Source organism: Scyliorhinus canicula, chromosome 13 (assembly GCF_902713615.1).
Source record: "Scyliorhinus canicula chromosome 13, sScyCan1.1, whole genome shotgun sequence".
Taxonomy (NCBI): Eukaryota; Metazoa; Chordata; class Chondrichthyes; order Carcharhiniformes; family Scyliorhinidae; genus Scyliorhinus; species Scyliorhinus canicula.
Genome location: NC_052158.1, coordinates 27,836,412 through 27,854,529, shown reverse-complemented (window position 1 = coordinate 27,854,529; position 18,118 = coordinate 27,836,412). Strand labels below are relative to the sequence as shown.

General features: G+C 47.0%; 1 non-coding gene and 2 pseudogenes across 1 annotated transcript; all 3 read right to left on the bottom strand.

Annotated features, from left to right (window-relative positions):
• Nucleotides 1-245: 245 nt before the first annotated feature.
• On the bottom strand, nt 246-384 carry LOC119976868 (annotated as a pseudogene).
• Nucleotides 385-15,949: 15,565 nt separating this feature from the next.
• trnaa-ugc lies at nt 15,950-16,021 on the bottom strand. Its single transcript has one exon. It is a non-coding gene; the product is annotated as a tRNA-Ala (tRNA).
• Nucleotides 16,022-17,238: 1,217 nt separating this feature from the next.
• On the bottom strand, nt 17,239-17,360 carry LOC119976864 (annotated as a pseudogene).
• Between the last annotated feature and the right edge of the window lie 758 nt (nt 17,361-18,118).

Below are 18,118 nucleotides of genomic sequence, written 5' to 3'. Positions count from 1 at the left end.
TGTTGGGCAAAGTGTAGTTGTGGAAGGTGTGGGGGAATTTTCATGCGGTTTAAAGTGCAGAGAACAAAAACTTGTCCATTACGAAGGGAAATGTGGACAACAATGGGTAGGATATATTTGGTGGGAGGATAGACGACCTGAGTACACAGACTAGAAGAACTACGTTGGACAATGCATAGGAAGTTAAAACATTGCGAAGCATTGAGCTGCCGTGGGAAAGGATATTCTATTTTTGATTTAGAAATCAGGGGAGAGCGCGAACACAGTCCCCCACTGACACAAGTTTTGCAGTTGAGTATCCCGCATTTGAATATATCGTAGGCGTCGGCAGATCCAAAGTGCAAACGGCCTCGTCCTGGGCAAACCTTTTTTTCAAAAAAATATACTTTATTCATAATATCTATAATAAACATTACAGAACATTTCAAATTGCCTTGACTGTACATTTCCATCAAAGTTACAAATTCACTTGTCTTTCTTCCATTCAATTGGGATGACATTACACACATATTCCTCTTTACGTTACAATTCTTTCTTAAATATTTGCGTTGTCATGTTTCTTTTATACTAAAAAAAAAAACCAAAAAATTTTTTTTTTTTTTTAAATGAAAAAAAAATGTTTCTTTTATACATTGGCGTGTTGATGACATATCCCGAGGGGTTTTACACTGTTACCCACTCCTCGGTGGTCTTTCCCCATTGCGCCTTGGCGGCAGCTGCCCCAAGCTTGACTGCGTCCCTCAGCATTAGTCTTGGACCTTGGAATGTACCAGTCTGCAACACTCGGTCGAGGACAATTCTTTGCACTGGAAGATCAGCAAGTTTCGGGCAGACCAAAGAGCGTCTTTCACCGAGTTGATGACCTTCCAGCAGCAGTTGATGATTGTCTTGGTGTGTCCCCCTGGAAACAGTCCGTAGAGCACAGAGTCCTGTGTGACAGAGCTGCTCGGGATGAACCTTGACAAATACCACTCCATTTCTCTCCAGACCTTCTTTGCAAAGGCACATTCCACAAGGAGGTGGGTGACCGTCTCATTTCCCCACAGCCACTCCGAGGGCAGTGTGCAACGGTGCTGAGCCTTCGGGTGTACATGAAGAATCTGACGAGGAGGGCCCTTCTCACCACCAGCCGAGCTAGGTCTAGGTGCTTGTTTGTAAGTTCTGGTGATGAGGCATTCTGCCAGATGACTCTGACAGTTTTCTCAGGGAAACAACCAACGTCCTCCACAGTCTCCTTTTCCCTGAGGGCCTCGAGGACATTACGTGCTGACCAATGATTCATTGCCTTGTGGTCAAAGGTGTTTTTCTTCAACATTTTTTCCACGAAGGACAGGTGGTGCGGCACGGTCCAATTACTTGGAGCATTCCGCGGCAATGATGCCAGGCCTATCCTTCGTAATACCGGGGAAGGTAGAACCTCTGTTCTACTCTGTGGGACTCTGTGGGACTGGATGGGCCCAGACCTGTTGGAAGTGTACGAGAGTATGCTTTTGGACGGCAGCATGTCAGAATCCATGAGGAAAGGCATCATCACGCTAATCTACAAGCAGAAGGGGGAAAGGGGAAAAAAAATCGAAATTGGCGACCCATTTCACTGTCGAATGTGGATTACAAATTTCTAGCCAAGGTCATCGCCAATCGGGTCAGGTCTGCTCTGGAGTCGGTGATCCACCCTGGCCAGACCTGTGCTGTACCCGGCAGGTACATCTGTGATAGCCTCACACTACTCAGGGATACGATTGCCTACGTGCAGGGCAGGAGGGTGGACACCTGCCTCATCAGCCTTGACCAGGAGAAGGCTTTTGACAGAATATCGCACACCTACATGATGGATGTGCTCTCCAAAATGGGGTTTGGGGAGGGAATTCGCAATTGGATCAACCTGCTCTACATAAACAGTCTCAATCAATGGGTGGGAATCAGAAAAGTTCCAGATCAAATCTGGAGTCAGGCAGGGCTGCCCTCTCTCCTCGGCCCTGTTTGTTTGCTGCATAGAACCTTTTGCCGAGGTCATCAGGATCCGGGTATAAGTGGAGTGACGATCCCAGGTGTGCAAGTCAAGGCCTCCCTGTACATGGATGACATCGCCGTTTTCTGCTCGGATCCCACGTCTGTACGCAGGCTCTTGAATGCCTGTGACCAGTTTGAACGGGCTTCGGGAGCCAAGATAAACCACGGCAAGAGCGAGGTCATGTTCTTTGGGAACTGGGCCGACCGATCCTTTGTCCCCTCCACTGTCAGGTCAGATTACCTGAAGATGCTGGGAATATGGTTCAGAGCAGCTGGGGCGTGCACCAAAAACTGGGAGGAGCGTATTGCCAAGGTAAAACAGAAACTGGGCTGGTGGGAGCAACGCTCCCTCTCTATTGCGGGCAAAACCCTGGTCATCAGGTGTGAGGTACTCTCGGGGTTACTGCACGTAGCGCAGGTCTGGCCCATTACCCAACCCTACACCGCAGCAATCATCCGTCCCATTTTCAAATTCATCTGGAGATCCAAGATGGACCGTGTCCGAAGCTCTGTACAAACCTCTGGACAAAGGAGGAATGAACGTACCCAGCGTCTCCCTCATCCTGATGGCCGCCTTTGTGTGCAGCTGCATCAAGATGTGAGCGCACCCCGGTATGCAAACACCAAGAGTCAGTCCATAGTGAGGTTTTCATCCTGGACAAACCACCTTCTTGATTGTGGTTTTACCTCTGCCAGGCAAGTGGCTTCTTAGTCCTTGATGGTGTTGGGATTCGTGAGCGTTGTTGGAGCTGCACATATAGACACCAAATTAATGTGCCTAGTCCAGGTCAGTTTATGATCAATGGTAACCCCCAAGATGTTGATTGTTGTCGATTCAGCGAATATAATGACATTGAATGTCATGGGGCGATTGTTAGATCCTCTCCTGTAGTAGATGGTCATTGCCTGAAACTTGTGTGGGGCGAATGTAACTTGCCACTTGTCAGCCCAAGCCTACATATTGTCCAGGTCTTGCTGCATTTGGACACAGATTTCTTTATTATCGGAGGAGTGGCGAATGGTGCTGAACATTCTGCAGTCATCCGCCAACATCCCCATTTCTGACCATATGATGGAAGGCAGCTCATTGATGAAGGGGCTGAAGATAGTTGGGCCTGGTACTCTGTCCTGAGGAACCCTTGCAGTGATGTCCTGGAGATGGGATGATTGACCTCCAACCACCACAACCATCTTTCTTACTGCCAGATGTGTCTCCCAACCAGTGGAGGGTTTCCCCCCGATTCCCATTGAATACAGTTTAGCTAGGGTTCCTTGGTGCCGTACTCGGCCAAATGATGCTTGATTTTAAGGGCAGCCACTCTCACCTCACCTCTGGCATTCAGCGCCTTTGTCCTTGTTTAAAATAAGATTGTAATGATATCAAGAGCTGAGTGACCCTGGCGGAACTAAGCTGTGAATCCGTGAGCAGGTTATTGCCGAGTAAATGCCGCTTGATAGGACTGCTGATGACTCCTCCCATCACTTTTCTGATGATGGAGGGTAGATTAGTTGGCCAGTTATTAGCTGGGTTGGTGTTTTCCTGTTTCTTGTGTTCAGGATATTTTCACATTGCCAGGTAGGTAGCAGTATTGTGCTGTACTGCATCCGCTTGGTTGGTGGCACAGCAAGTTCTAGAACAGAGGCCTGCAGTACGATTGCAGGAATATTGACCTCTGAAGAAGACCGAGATGCATAATCGATTAGTCACTTCTGGCTGAAGCTTGTTGCCAATATTTCAGCATTATATTTTGCACAGATGTGCTGGACTCCACCATCTTCGAGGCTGGGAATATCTCTGGAGCCTCCTCCGCCAGTGAGCTGTTTCATTGCCCACCGCCATTGAGGGCTGGATGTGGCAGGACTGCAGAACTTTAAAGTGATCGGTTGGTTGTAGGATCGCTGAGCTCAGTCCAACCCTTGCTGCTTATGTTGTTTGGCTTGCAACTAACTATTCGTCTCTTGTAGCTTCAGCAGTTTGATAGGTGATTTGACAGATGGCTGGTGTTGCTAACTGTTAAATTAGTTAATAGCTGACTGACGATGTAAATTTGTTTTTTTCAAGCATGGTACCAGGGTGCTGCAAGGAGTCCATGGAGTGGGCAAATTGTGGGAGGAAATATGTTTCGTGGGGTTTACAGAGCACACAATTAAATGTGAGGGTGAGTATTGGGTGGGGTGAGGGTAAACTTTAATTTTCATAAAATTTACAGTGCAGAAGGAAGCCACTCGACCCATCGAGTCCACACGAGCATCCTAGAGCTCCCCACCCAGGCCTTCACCTCCACCCCATCCCCACAACTCCCCACAATCCCACCCAACACCAAGGGCAATCCTGGATACCAAGGGCAATTTAGCATGGCCAGTCCACCTAACCTGCACATCTTTGGACATGGGACTATGGGAGGAACCCCACAGGAGAACGTGCAGACTCCACACAGACAGTGACCCAAGCCGGGAATCGAACCTGGGACCCTGGAGCTCTGATGCAATTGTGCTAACCACAATGCTACCGTGCTGCCCACATAATAATCACTTAGTCACAAATAGGCTTCAATGAAATTATTGTGACAAGCTCCTAGTCGCCACCTTCCGGCGCCTGTTCGGGGAGGCCGGGATGGGAATTGATCCCGCGCTGCTGCCTTGCTCTGCATCACAAGCCAGTTGCTTAGTCTACTGTGCTAAACCAGCCCCCTTTTTTTGAAACTTTATTTCAATAAAAAAGTCTTACAACTCCTTTTTACAGAATTGTAGTTGCATTCTGTTCTTAAAACAAAGAAATAAATAATACAAAAATAAATGGGCTCATTTAATACTTTCGTAAACATAAATAAGACCAAATTTATTGAATACTGAGGAATCCAGAGGGGTCCCTAGGGGTGCAGATAATGTTGAAATGAACTGAAAATCTCAGTTGTACCAAAATTGCCCAAACAATTTATTTTCCTTTTGTGCCAATATCCTGACAGTCATATTTGAAAAGGACTCCAATTTCACCATCAGCTATTGATTTAAAGAAATAGCCACTACCCTGGAAAAAATAATTAGATATACACAATTCTAAATTGGGACATCACTATCTTTCCAACAGGCTGACATTTGCTGTAAAATCAAACTTGCCAATCTTGTTTCACAATGCAACACTTGGATCTTGTCACTCAAGGACACCAAACTACTATTACCAATTTTTTGCAAGTTTGAAACAATAGTGCAGAAACTACCATTGGCCATTACAATTTCATCAAACTAGGGTTTGATTTAAAACCTAACTTTGAGCATTATTTCAAGTCAATGCCCAGATTGGCATTAAGCTGGAAGAGTTTGCTTTGAAAAAACAACCAGGTTCATGGGGACCAAAGAGGAAACAAATTGGGATATTGATCCTGATCCTCAAGTCCATCAAGATCTTGGCAAGTGGACTATCAAATTGTCTTGTACCCTATGCGCAATAAGCCATATGCAGACCCTGATGTTAAATGTTTTCTTGCAGTTTCACCCCAAGTTAGCGAGTAAACAGTTCCAATTTATGACTGACTGACATTTTCCTATCAAGATGAGGAAGCATTATAGTCATTATAGTCAAACACACTCTGGTAGAAAAACAACAAGCCTGCCTTGTGACAGTAAGTGGAAGCTATCACATTAGATTTGCTTTCCATGCCAGTAATCATATGTGGAGATGCCGGCGTTGGACTGGGGTGAGCAGAGTAAGAAGTCTGAGAAAACCAGGTTAGAGCCCAACAGGTTTGTTTCAAACACTAGCTTTGGAGCACTGCTCCTTCCTCAGGTGAATGAAGAGGTATGTTCCAGAAACATATATGTAGACAAATTCAAAGATGCCAAACAATGCCTAGATTGTGAGCATTAGCAGGTAATTGAATCTTTACAGATCCAGAGGGGGTAACCCCAGGTTAAAGAGGTGTGAATTGTCTCAAGCCAGGACAGTAGGTAGGATTTTGCAGGCCCAGGCCAGATGGTGGGGGATGAATGTAATGCAACATGAATCCCAGGTCCAGGTTGAGGCCGTACTCATGTGTGCAGAAATTGGCTATAAGTTTCTGCTCAGCGATTCTGCATTGTCGCACGTCCTGAAGGCCGCCTTGGAGAACGCTTACCTGGAGATCAGAGGCTGAATGCCCATGACTGCTGAAGTGTTCCCTGACTGGATGGGAACATTCCTGCCTGGTGATTGTCGTGCGATGTCTGTTCATTCGTTGTCGCAGCATCTGCATGGTCTCACCAATCTACCATGCTTCAGGACATCCTTACCTGCAGCGTATGAGGTAGACAACATTGGCCGAGTCGCACGAGCATGTACCGCGTACCTGGTGGGTGGTGTTCTCACGTGTAATGGTGGTATCTGTGTCAATGATCTGGCATATCTTGCATAGATTGCCATGGCAGGGTTGTGTGGTGTTGTGGTCGCTGTTCTGAAGGCTGAGTAGTTTGTTGCAAACAATGGTTTGTATGAGGTTGCACGGTTGTTTGAAGGCAAGTAGTGGGGGTGTGGGGATGACCTTGGCAAGATGTTCATCTTCATCAATGACGTGTTGGAGGCTGCGAAGAAGATGTCGTCGTTTCCCCGCCCCGGGAAAGTACTGGATGACGAAGGGTACTCTGTCGATTGTGTCCTGTGTTTGTCTCTTGGGGACGTTGGTGCGTTTTTTTGCTGTGGCGTGTTGGAACTGTCGATCGATGAGTCGAGCACCATATCCCGTTCGCATCTTTCAGCATCTGTAGATGTCTGTTACGCTCCTCCTCGTCTGAGCAGATCCTGTGTATACGGAGGGCTTGACCATAGGGGATGGTTTCTTTAATGTGTTTAGGGTGGAAGCTGGAGAAGTGGAGCATCGTGAGGTTATCCATGGGCCTGCGGTAAAACAAAGTGCTGAGGTGACCATCCTTGATGGAGACGAGTGCGTCCAAGAATGCAACTGATTTTGGAGAGTAGTCCATGGTGAGTCTGATGGTGGGATGGAACTTATTGATGTCATCGTGTAGTCGTTTCAGTGATTCTTCGCCGTGGGTCCAAAGGAAGAAAATCTGGTGTATCTGGTGTATAACGTCGGTTGAAGATCCTGTGCGGTGACGAAGTCTTGTTCAAACTTGTGCATGAAGATGTTGGCGTATTGAGGTGCAAATGTGGTCCCCATGGCTGTTCCGTGCACCTGGATGAAGAACTTGTTGTCGAAGGTGAAAACGTTGTGATCCAGAATGAAGTGGATGAGTTGCAGAATTGCATCTGGAGATTGGCAGTTGTCGGTGTTGAGGACTGAGGCTGTTGCAGCAATGCCGCCGTCATGGGGGATGCTGGTGTATAGTGCCGTGACGTCCATTGTGATGAGGAATGTTCCTGGTTCAACTGGCCCATGGTGCTGACTGTCTGTGGGAAGTCCGTTGTGTCACGACAGAAGCTGGGTGTACCTTGTACGATGGGTTTTAAGATGCCCTCGATGTAGCCAGAGAAGTTCTCACACAGGGTCTCTAATTGATAATATGGAAAGATATGTCATTTGAAACATGGAAATCTGGCAATATTCGGTCTGAGAGAAACATGAGACAATGTAGGGAAAGATCCCAGGAAGGGTTAGCAGCAGTTGCAAAGAGCAGGTTTGTAAAATGCAGATAGCCTTAGTCAAGCAGGCTTAGCAAACAAAACAAGATTTTTGTATGAAGCTAAAAACAATGGTTCACTCCTTCATTGAAATTAACTATCTTAGCAAGCATCTGTAAAAGCATGGATGAGGGTTTCAGTTGAGCTAGGTGATAATTGTAAACCTTTCAATTTATAACCAAGTGGATTTTTAGCATTATGCTTAAAGCAATGATTCACCCTTCTTTGAAGTAAAATCAGCAGATAGAAAAGAATCACTAGGGAGACAAATATGTAGGTGTGAAGTTCTGCCGATGTCAAGTAAATTAAAGAAAACTGGAGACTATCAGTCTACGAGGAACATAATGTAGAGCCAAAATCAAAGTCAAAATTATGAGCTGGGCACACAATTGGAAAATTAAACTATAGAAATGACAGGAACCAAAATTCAGACCCCTACTGAACCCAAAGCATTTTTGAATATCACAAGGGAACTTTGAACACCACAAAGGAAACAATATAATCAGAGATGTAGGAGCTGTGGTCATGTCAAAATGAATACTTTGTCGTGTTAGTAAAATTTAATTAAAGGTACCCTTTGCAATCAAAGTGAAATAAAAATTACTTTACAATTGTCATAAACACTGAATAATGGTAGAAAAATATATAAACCCTGAGAAAGGGACAGAGAAGCACAGAACCAGCGAGAGAGAGAGAGAGGCAGAGAAGGAACAAGAGCAGCAGGCAGAGCCAGCTTACAGTCAGCTCGGTAATGGGAAAGGGACAGAGCCAACTAGCCGAGCTAAAACAGCTAATACATCTAAGGAAGACCAGAATTGAAAGAGGAGGCAGAGTTAGCTCAGAGACAGTCAGCAGAGCCAGCTCTCATAGCTCGGTACATGGGATCGACAAGACAAGACATAGCAACCGAGCTCACCAGCGAATACACCTAAAGAAGACCAGACTTTAAAGAAGATTGATTGTCAAGGTGGGCCTGAATGTCCCCTGAACCAACCAGAAGGATCCAGAAGCAAGATCGTTTTACTTTCCTGTAAAGACAGTGATTGCAGCTTTTAAAAGAAAAAACATAATAATAAAATATAATAATAAAATAACAAAGGTTTTAACCTCAAACAGTGGTTATTCCTAAGTCTACTTTACGTACTTAGCAATGCGGGACCCAGGATCGATACTATTAAGTGGTAAGTAGATTAAATCTTCTGTGAAGGTATTGGTTATACCGGGGGATAACTTGAAAACATAGTTTGACCTGAATAGCACCCACCGAAGCTTGCATAGGAGTCGGGGAGTGAGAATCCCTGTTCACCATTTAGAATGTCGGCCCTTTTTGGTATAGGGGACTTCTAAGAATAGTGGTGAGTTTTCAACAACAGGCCCCATTGCCTGAAACGATAGGACTGGCTGGTGTGTTGGCCTTGTGTATTTTTGGGAGGCAGTAGAGATCTCCAATGTGGGGAGAACGTGGGATGAGAGCATTAGGGTGCTCTGAAGGTCTGGATCCAAGGTCTTGATCAGTCTGTTGAGTTGGCGGATGTGTTCCTTGGTCGGATCTGCGGGTAACTGTCTGTAGTGTTCCTGGTTGTTGAGTTGTCGGTATACTTCTTTGCAGTAGTCCATTCTGTTCAGTATGATGGTGGCCCCTCCTTTGTTTGCTGGTTTGAGGACGATGTGGCGGGTGATCTTGAGAGCGCGGGTAGCATTGCGTTGTGCTTGGGTGACATTCGGGGCTGTCTTGTGAATGCGACTGATGAATCTGGCATTGACAAGACTCCTGACAGCTTGACCATACATGTCGAGTCAAGGGCAGCGGCCTTCCAGAGGTGTCCAATTCGACTCTTTCCTCTTCGGTTGCTGCATTGCAGATCTCTCGGACTGCTGTTACGGTTCATTGGTAGTCTCCTAGGGTTCGCTGTCGGCCTCTTGGGGTCTGTGGAATAATTCCCGGAGCATCATTCGCCTGATGAATTCCTCCATTTCTGTCGCGAGACTGGTGGGGTCCATTTTGGTGGTGGTGCAGTAATTGAGCCCTCTGCTGAGGACTTCGGTTTCGTCTGGTTCAAGGGTGTAGTCCAACAAGTTGACAATAGATTTCCCTGTATTGCTTTCTACTGTGGCACCGGGGGAGGCTTGGTTGCTGCTGATGCTGATGCTGAGTTTCTCAAGCTTCTTGTTCTTGGTGTGCATACAGGTGGCATATTATCGTTGTCTCATCTGTTCGGCGGTGTTCCGCAGCTAGTCTCCTGCGTCCTGAGCGTAACTTGAGAATATGGCCTCTATCTTGGTTTCCAGGTTGCGTTGTCTGCTGTAGAGCTTGCGTACAAGGTGGGGTTTTAAAAATGTTTTTTAAAATAAATTTAGAGTACCCAATAATTTTTTTCCAATTAAGGGGCAATTTAGCGTGGCCAATCCACCTAACCTGCACATCTTTGGTTTGTGGGGGCGAAACCCACGCAGACACGGGGAGAACGTGCAAACTACACACAGTGACCCAGGGCCGGGATTCGAACCCTCAGCGCCATGAGGCAGCAATGCTAACCACTGTGCCACCGTGCTGCCCCTCGTACGAGGTGGTTGAGTAGTGTGAGAGAGGTGCGACAGCAAAGTCTCTCAGCGTAGTCTGTGTTTTAGGTCGACTTGAGTGGGTTTGTGATCTGTAGCCCTTTCGGGATCTTTGTAGACTTTGGCGACTTGGCCAATGTTGTCTACCTCATACGCTGCAGGAAAGGATGTCCTGAAGCGTGGTACATTGGCGAGACCATGCAGACGCTGCGACAATAAATGAACGGACATCGCATGACAATCAACAGGCAGGAATATTATCTTCCAGTCGGGGAACACTTCATCAGTCAAGAGCATTCAGCCTCAGATTTCCGGGTAAGCATTCTCCAAGGCGGCCTTCAGGACACGCGACAACATAGAATCGCTGAGCAGAAACTTATAACCAATTTCCTCACACATGAGTACGGCCTCAACCGGGACCTGGGATTCATGTTGCATTACATTCCTCCCCCACCATCTGGCCTGGGCTTGCGAAATCCGACCTACTGTCCTGGCTTGAGACAATTCACACCTCTTTAACCTGGGTTACCCCTATCTCTGGATCTGTAAAGATTCAATTACCTGCTAATGCTCGCATTCTAAGCATTGTCTGGTATCTTTGAATTTGTCTATACATATGTTTCTGGAACACACCTCTTCATTCACCTGAGGAAGGAGCAGTGCTCCGAAAGCTAGTGTTTGAAACAAACATGTTAGACTTTAACCTGGTGTTGTAAGACTTCTTACAGTAATCAGATGACCATTTAACTAACTACACTGGAGTAGCAGCTTTATTGTGTTCTTATTCCAGAGTAATAATTAGGAAGCCATCCTCATCTCATCACTGCCCACTGAAATCATTCACAAACCCTCAAAAATATTGAGGGAGGAGGAGAGAACCAAACAAAAATAACTTCAATAACAGCTCAGTTTGTACACATCATCCTTCTTGTGACATTAGTGACATTTGAACAGATGGAAGATTATAAAGCACCAATAATTTAAGACGCTATATTCCACTCCCCTTCCCTCCCCAAATAACAGCAGCTACTTGTTCCCAGGCACTGGCCAGTAAGATAGTACACTCCAATAACTTAGTATCTTGCACCCTGTAAAACTCCATTGCAGACGTAATGGCATTCCTCTTCAAAGGAAGTTTTAAGAGACTGCCTTCTGCTGCTGTAACAGTTTCAATGTTTTCTGTCAGACAATGGTAGAGTTCTTGTGTACAGCCCAGCTCCATTATGGTGCTCAGTTTGTAGGTGCAAGCAATACGATCCTTGTTGATGTATGTAAGCAGGTAGGAATGGTCAGCTTTGCAGAGAATGCGTTTTGTATGATCACGGTAAAAGTTAACCTATAAAGTGCCATTATTGAACAACATCAATAGGGAATAATCTGTTTTAACCCACTATAACAGGAACAAAGATGCATCGTGGCAATCTTCAAGAATGTCCTGGACAGGTCACCTCCCTCCATCCAATTTTCCTCCATGTAGTTAGCAAAACAGTGGACAATTGTCATCTGTTTCACCAGCTGCTCTGGAATTGCAGAGGCAGAGAAGGAAAATGCTGGTTGTTAGTGAGGTAATCATACATATTCCTTCGCTTGCAGAGAGGCTCATATGAGTTCCATCGTTGACTGCGGATTGTTGGGCAAAATGTAGTTGGAGAAGGTGTGGGGTAATTTTCATGCGGTTTAATAAAGCGTGCAGAGAAAGAATAGTTGTCCATTGAGAAGGGAAGCGTGGATAATAAGGGGTAGGATATATTTGGTGGAAAGAAAGACGACCCGAGTACGTAGACTTGAAGAACCATGTTGGACAACTCATAGGAAGAAAACGCATCTCACATTATCGACCTACCAAGGGAAACAATATTCTATTTTTGGATTTTGAAATACAAAACACAGTCCTACAGTAGCGCAAAATTTGCAGTCACGTACCCCGCAGGCGTCAGCGCACCTTAACTGCAATGAGCTAATCTCATACTGGCGGAACCACGTTCTTCATCATGGCTTCACCCCTGCCAGGTGAATGTACCTGCAAAGGCTCACAGGCTGCCATCCCACATCAGCTACTACCCTTCACAGGCACACTCACTCAGTTTCAAAGTCAGAACTTCGCCGTACACAATCCATTTCCAGTCTACAGGTCGTTATTTCTCATGCATTGCACTACATACTTAAATATTCCTCTAGCTAAAGAACTAAAGTTGTTTGCTTCAGAGAGTCTCTGTTGCAATCTGCATAATCCTCTGAAAAGACAATGACCCGCCCTCCTGCAGTGTTATCCGCAATTCGGACAATGGCCAGCTGGTGGAGCTGTTCCCTTAGCTCTCAAGTTAACTCACTCCGCTGACAAGACAAGGCAGCGTCACGATGCATCGGCCAAGATTTTGCTGATTTTTAAGAAGACCGTTTATGGGATGACTGGGCTTGGCTGGCGAGGCCAGCACTTATTACTCATCCATAAATAGCCCGTCCAACAGCCCTCTTGAACTGTGCAGTCCATGTGGTGCAGTTGCTCCCACCGTGCTGTTAGGGAGGGAATTCCAGTATTTTGACCCAGCGACAGTGAAGGATATATTTCCAAGTAAAAATGGTAGGTGACTTGGAGGGGAATTTCTAGGTGGTGGTGCTCCTATGTATCTGCTGCCATTGTCATTCTAGTGGTCGTTGTTTTAGTAAGTGCTGCCCAAGCAGATGTGGTGAGTTCCAGAAGTACACCTTGCAGATGACACATACTGCTGCTGCGCATCAGTGGAGGAGGGAGGTATTTTGTTATTATCTTACGGGATGTGGGCGTTGCTGGTTAGGCCAGCATTTATCACACACCCCTAGTTGCCCTTCAGAAGCTGGTGGTGAGTTGCCTTCTTGAACCGCTGCAGTCCTTGAGGTGTAGATATACCCACTGTGCTGTTAGATAGTTCGTGGGATTTACAGAGCACAAAATAAAATGTGAGGGGGAAAATTGGGTGGGGTGAGGGTACACTTTTACTGTTTGTTACAGATGCGCTCGACTTGAGGCTGGGAATATTTCTGGAGCCTCCTCCGCCAGTGAGCTGATTCATTGTTCACCACCACAGACTCGCGACCTTGGGCGAGCTATTGGAAGACCTGGAACTGCCGATAGGACAGGAACTCAGGCACCTCCAAATGAAACGCTTTCTCTGCAAGGAGATGGCAATGTACCCCAGGGCCCTAGGGACACATTACTGGAGGAGCTAAAGAGTGGGGGGGGGGCGGGGGGGGGGGGGGGACATCTATGGACGGTTGCTGCAAAGGGCAAGAATGCCACTGGATGGAGCCAGGCGAAAAAATGGGAGGACGAAGCAGTGGGTTGGTGACTCTGGAGCAAAGCATTAAGTTGAGCCAACTCGACCTCCTCCTGCACAAAGCTGAGCCTCACGCAGTTTAAATTGGTGCACAGAGCTCACCTAACTAGAACCCGAATGAACAGCTTCTTCCCGGAGGCGGAGGACAAATACGATGTAAAGGAGGCCCAGTCAGCCACACCCACATGTTCTGGCCTCCCCAGACTTGTCGGGTTCTGGACAGCCTTCTTCAAGGCGATGTCCACGGTTGTGGCGGTGAGGGTGGAGCAGTGCCCGGGCGTGGCAGCTTTAGAATATCGGACCAGCCAGAACTACACGTGGGGAAGAGGGCCCATGCCCCGGGTTTCGCTTCCTTAATCGTGCGCTGCAGAATCATGCTCGGTTGGCGATCACCAGCACCACGGACAGCTTCAGACTAGCTGGGTGACCAGTCGGAATTTCTCCACCTGGAGAAGATCAAATATACCATCCGAGGGCTTCCACAAAGCGTGGGGGCCTTTCATCATAACGACGAGGGGAAACATGGGGGAGGGGCGGGAAGGGCGGATGGAGGAAAACAAATCAGAACACACAATGGAGGGGCATATGTCGAAAGAGAAGAGGAGGAAGGGAGGGTATCCAAGGGAGCGACAGAATAAACAAGGCGTAGAAGGGAGGAGGGGAGGGACCAGGACCCCCCCCCCCTCCCCACCCGGCAAGGGCAACAATTAAAATCGCAGCACAAAGGAGCAGAACACAGTGTGTGACACACATGACAGAGGTCAGTGCTAGGGGAAAAAGAGACTATCAACGGGGAGAGGGGGGCAGGGAGGGGAGAGGGAGTGCGGACGGAGGGAACACATGTAATAAATCTCTGTAAATAAGAAGCGACGCCATGTAAATTCAAGGCGCACCATAGATTGAGTTGTTATCTGCAAAAAATGAAAAATACTATTAAAAATATATTTAAAAAAATCCTGGAATCCCTATAGTGAAGGAGGCCATTCAGTCCATCGTCTTGGCACCAATCATCTGAAGGAGCCCCTTACATAACCCCCCCCTCACTCTTTCCTGTTACCTCACTAAGGACACTGTTGGACACTAAGGGCAATTTAGCATGGCCAATCCACATAACCTGCATCTTTGGACTGTGGGAGGAAACTGGAGCACCCGGAGAAAACACACGCAGACACAGGGAGAACGTCCAAACTCCACACAGTCAACAAACGCCAGATTGAACCCAGGGCTCTGAGGCAGCAATGCTAACCACTGTGCCACAGTACCACCATTATTAGAAAGGGAGTTCCAGGACTTTCTAGAAGACAGTGAAGGAACCGTAACATATTTCCAAGTCAGGAAAGTGTGCTTGACTTGGAGGGGACCTTGCAGGTGGTGGGGTCCCAATGCATCTGCTGCCTTTGTCCTTCTAGGCCGTAGAGGTTGTAGGTTTGAAAGGTGATGTTGAAAGAGGCTTGGTCAGTCGTTGCAGTGCATCTTGTCGATGGCAATTGGGTGTCAGTGATGGAGGGAGTGAATGTTTACGGTGGTAGATAGGGTGCCAATCAAGCGGGTTGCTTTGTCCTGGACAGAGTCAAACATGTTGACTATTGCTGGAGCTGCATTCATCCAGGTAAGCGGATAGCATTTCCTCACTGTACTGCCTGTGTAACGTAGATAGTGGAAAGCCCATGGGAAGTCAGGAGGTGTCTAACACAATTCCCAGGCTCAGAACATAGAATTCCTACAGTTCCTGCACTGACCATGATTGAAGCAAGGCTATAATGAGGTCAGGAGCTGAGTGACCCTGGCTGGTGGAGCCCAAACTGAGCGTCCGTGAGCAGGTTATTGTCGAGTAAGCGCCGCTTGATAGCACTGTTGGTGACTACTTCCATTACTTTACTGATGATCGATTGCATACTGATAGGGTGGTAATAACCCAGTTTGGATTTGCCCTGCCTTTGCACAGGATATTCCTGGGTAATTTTTCCAGATGGCCCGTTAAATATCAATGTTGTATCAGTGTGGCAATAATATCCTTACTGGGGTAAGGGTGCAAAACTGTACGCAGTACACCAGGTGAGGTCCAACCAAACGCCTATACAATTGAAGCAACACCTCACTGCCCATGTACTTAAATGCTCTTGCAATAAAGGCTACCACGGCATTAGCCTCCCTAATAGCTTGCTGGACTTGTGTGTTAGCCTTTCGTGACTTCTGGACAAGGACACCCAGGTCCCTTTATAATTTCTATTTTTTTACCACTGAGGACACACTCTGCATATCTGTTTCTGCTGCTTCCGAAGTGGATTACCTCACATTCTCCCACTGTGCAAATTGGCCTCCGTATGGGTTTGTCTATCCCTGGCTAGCAAAAAAAGACATCGATTTCGGAGTTATAGTATGACTTCCGCTGCTTTTAATTTAATTCCGCCCACCACATACTAATTCGGAGCTATTCTAGCCCTCACCGCAAAAGTGGAGATGCCGGGGATTGAACCCGGGGCCTCATACATGCAAAGCATGCGCTCTACCACTGAGCTACATCCCCGCCACGAACAAATGACCCAGGCTGAGGAGGAACCATTTCATTTACATCATTTCTTCTCATGATCTAACTATTTAGTGCCCTGATTATAGGTTGGTGAATTTGAGCTGCACTCCATCCCACAACAATGTCCCGTTCGTCCTCCCATGGGCCCTTCGGCCCATCGTGTCTGCAGCAACCATCATGTCACCATCTTTTGCAATCCCATTTTCCAGCACGTATTCCGTAGCCTTGTCTGTTGTGGCGTTTCAAGTGCTCACCTAAATGCTTCTTAAATGTTGTGAGGGTTCCCGCTTCCACCACCCCTTCGGGCAGTGAGTTCCAGATTCCCACCACCCTCTGGGTGAAAAAGTATTTTCCTCCCATCCCCTCTAAATCTCCCTTTACCTTAAATCGAAGCACCCTGGTTATTGACTCTCCTCCAAAGGGGAAACGTTTCTTCCTATCTGCCCTATCCATGTCCCTCATAATTTTGTACACCTTGATCAGGTCCCCCCTCAGCCTTCTCTGCACTAAGAAGAACAAACCCAGCCTCACTAGCCTCTCTTCGTAGCTGAAACACTCCAGCCCAGGAACCGTCCTGATGAATTTCCTCTGCAGCCACTCTAGTGCAATCATACCCTTCCTGTAATATGGTGTCCAGAACTGCACACAGCACTCCAGCTGTGGCCTAACCAGTGTTATTTCCAGTTACTTCATAACCTTCCTGCTCTTATATTATATGCCTTGCTGGTAAAGACAAATATTCCTTTGTAACCTTCTATCTACCTATCCTACTGCCTTCAATGATTTGCATGCACAAGCTTCCTCTGTACATCCTAGCGTCCCACTGTTTATTGTGTGGTCTCTTGTCTTGTTAGCCCTCCCAAAATGCATCATCTCGCACATTTGGAATGCTCACTGCAAGCTCTCCATTCAGCCCCATATAATGTGTTTGTTTACGTTCTGTTCAGTTCCGGCCGTGACCTGCAAAGCAATACACTCCAAATGTCCTGAGAGGGGGGGGGGGGGGGGGGAAATCTCATCACCAGAGGAGGGGTGAGGAATCTCACCCAAGAATGCTGTGACTTTTCCCTTGTGGGCAGGACCAGACGCGGGAGGGGGGAGGGGGGGGGGGGGTGTTCGATCCGGTCTGTTTGTGCTTCTTTTTCCGGCCCACGGTGGTTTAAAAAAACCCATCAGGTTCAGAGCAAGAAAGTCTTGCCAGATGCATCAATGGGGAGAATACATTTCGTGGGAGAAAAGGCGACCTGGGACTTAGCAAACCCAAAGTGCAATGGGCAAGTCTCATCCTGGGTGAACCAACTTCTTGATCATGGTTTCTCTCCTGCCAAATAAGTATGCCTGAAAACTCTCACACCTTCCCAGCACACATCAGCTACTACCCTTCACAGTCACACTCACTCAGTTTTGAAACTCAGAACCTCGCCCTGTTCATAATGTATTTCCATTCTATAGATCAAAATTCTTCTGAACACTACAGGCTTGCACACAGATAGATATAGAACACTGGTTGGGAGATATAGGACAGATTCTTTACTCAGAGAGTCGTAAAGGCGTGGAATGCTCTGCCTGCAACAGTAGTGAACTCGCCAACACTAAACGTATTCAAATGATCATAGGATAGGCATATGGACGATAAGGGAATAGTGTAAGATGGGCTTCAGAGGGGTTTCACAGATCGGCGCAACATTGAGGGCCGAAAGGCCTGCACTGCGCTGTAATGTTCTATGTTCTATCCTTCTAGCTAAAGAACGAAAGCTGTTTGTTTGAGACTCTCTTTATATTTAGATATTGCCCTTATAAGGAAATGACCCCCCCCCCCGGAAAATGTTCTGCAATACGGATAATCGCCTGCTGGTGGGGCTGTTCCATTAGCTGTCAAGCTGACTCACTCCACTTGAACTGCTGCCTTTAGGGACCACTGTATCTGCACATCAAGATCTCTCACTTCATCTACCCTTCTTGGTATATTCCCATTTATTGTGTGGGAGGTGCACTTTTTTTTCCCTCTGCAGCTGGTTAGACCACCTCTGGAGTGACATGTCTGAGTCTCATAGCTCAGGAAGGAGACATTGTTGTGGGAAGGAGTGCAGCTCA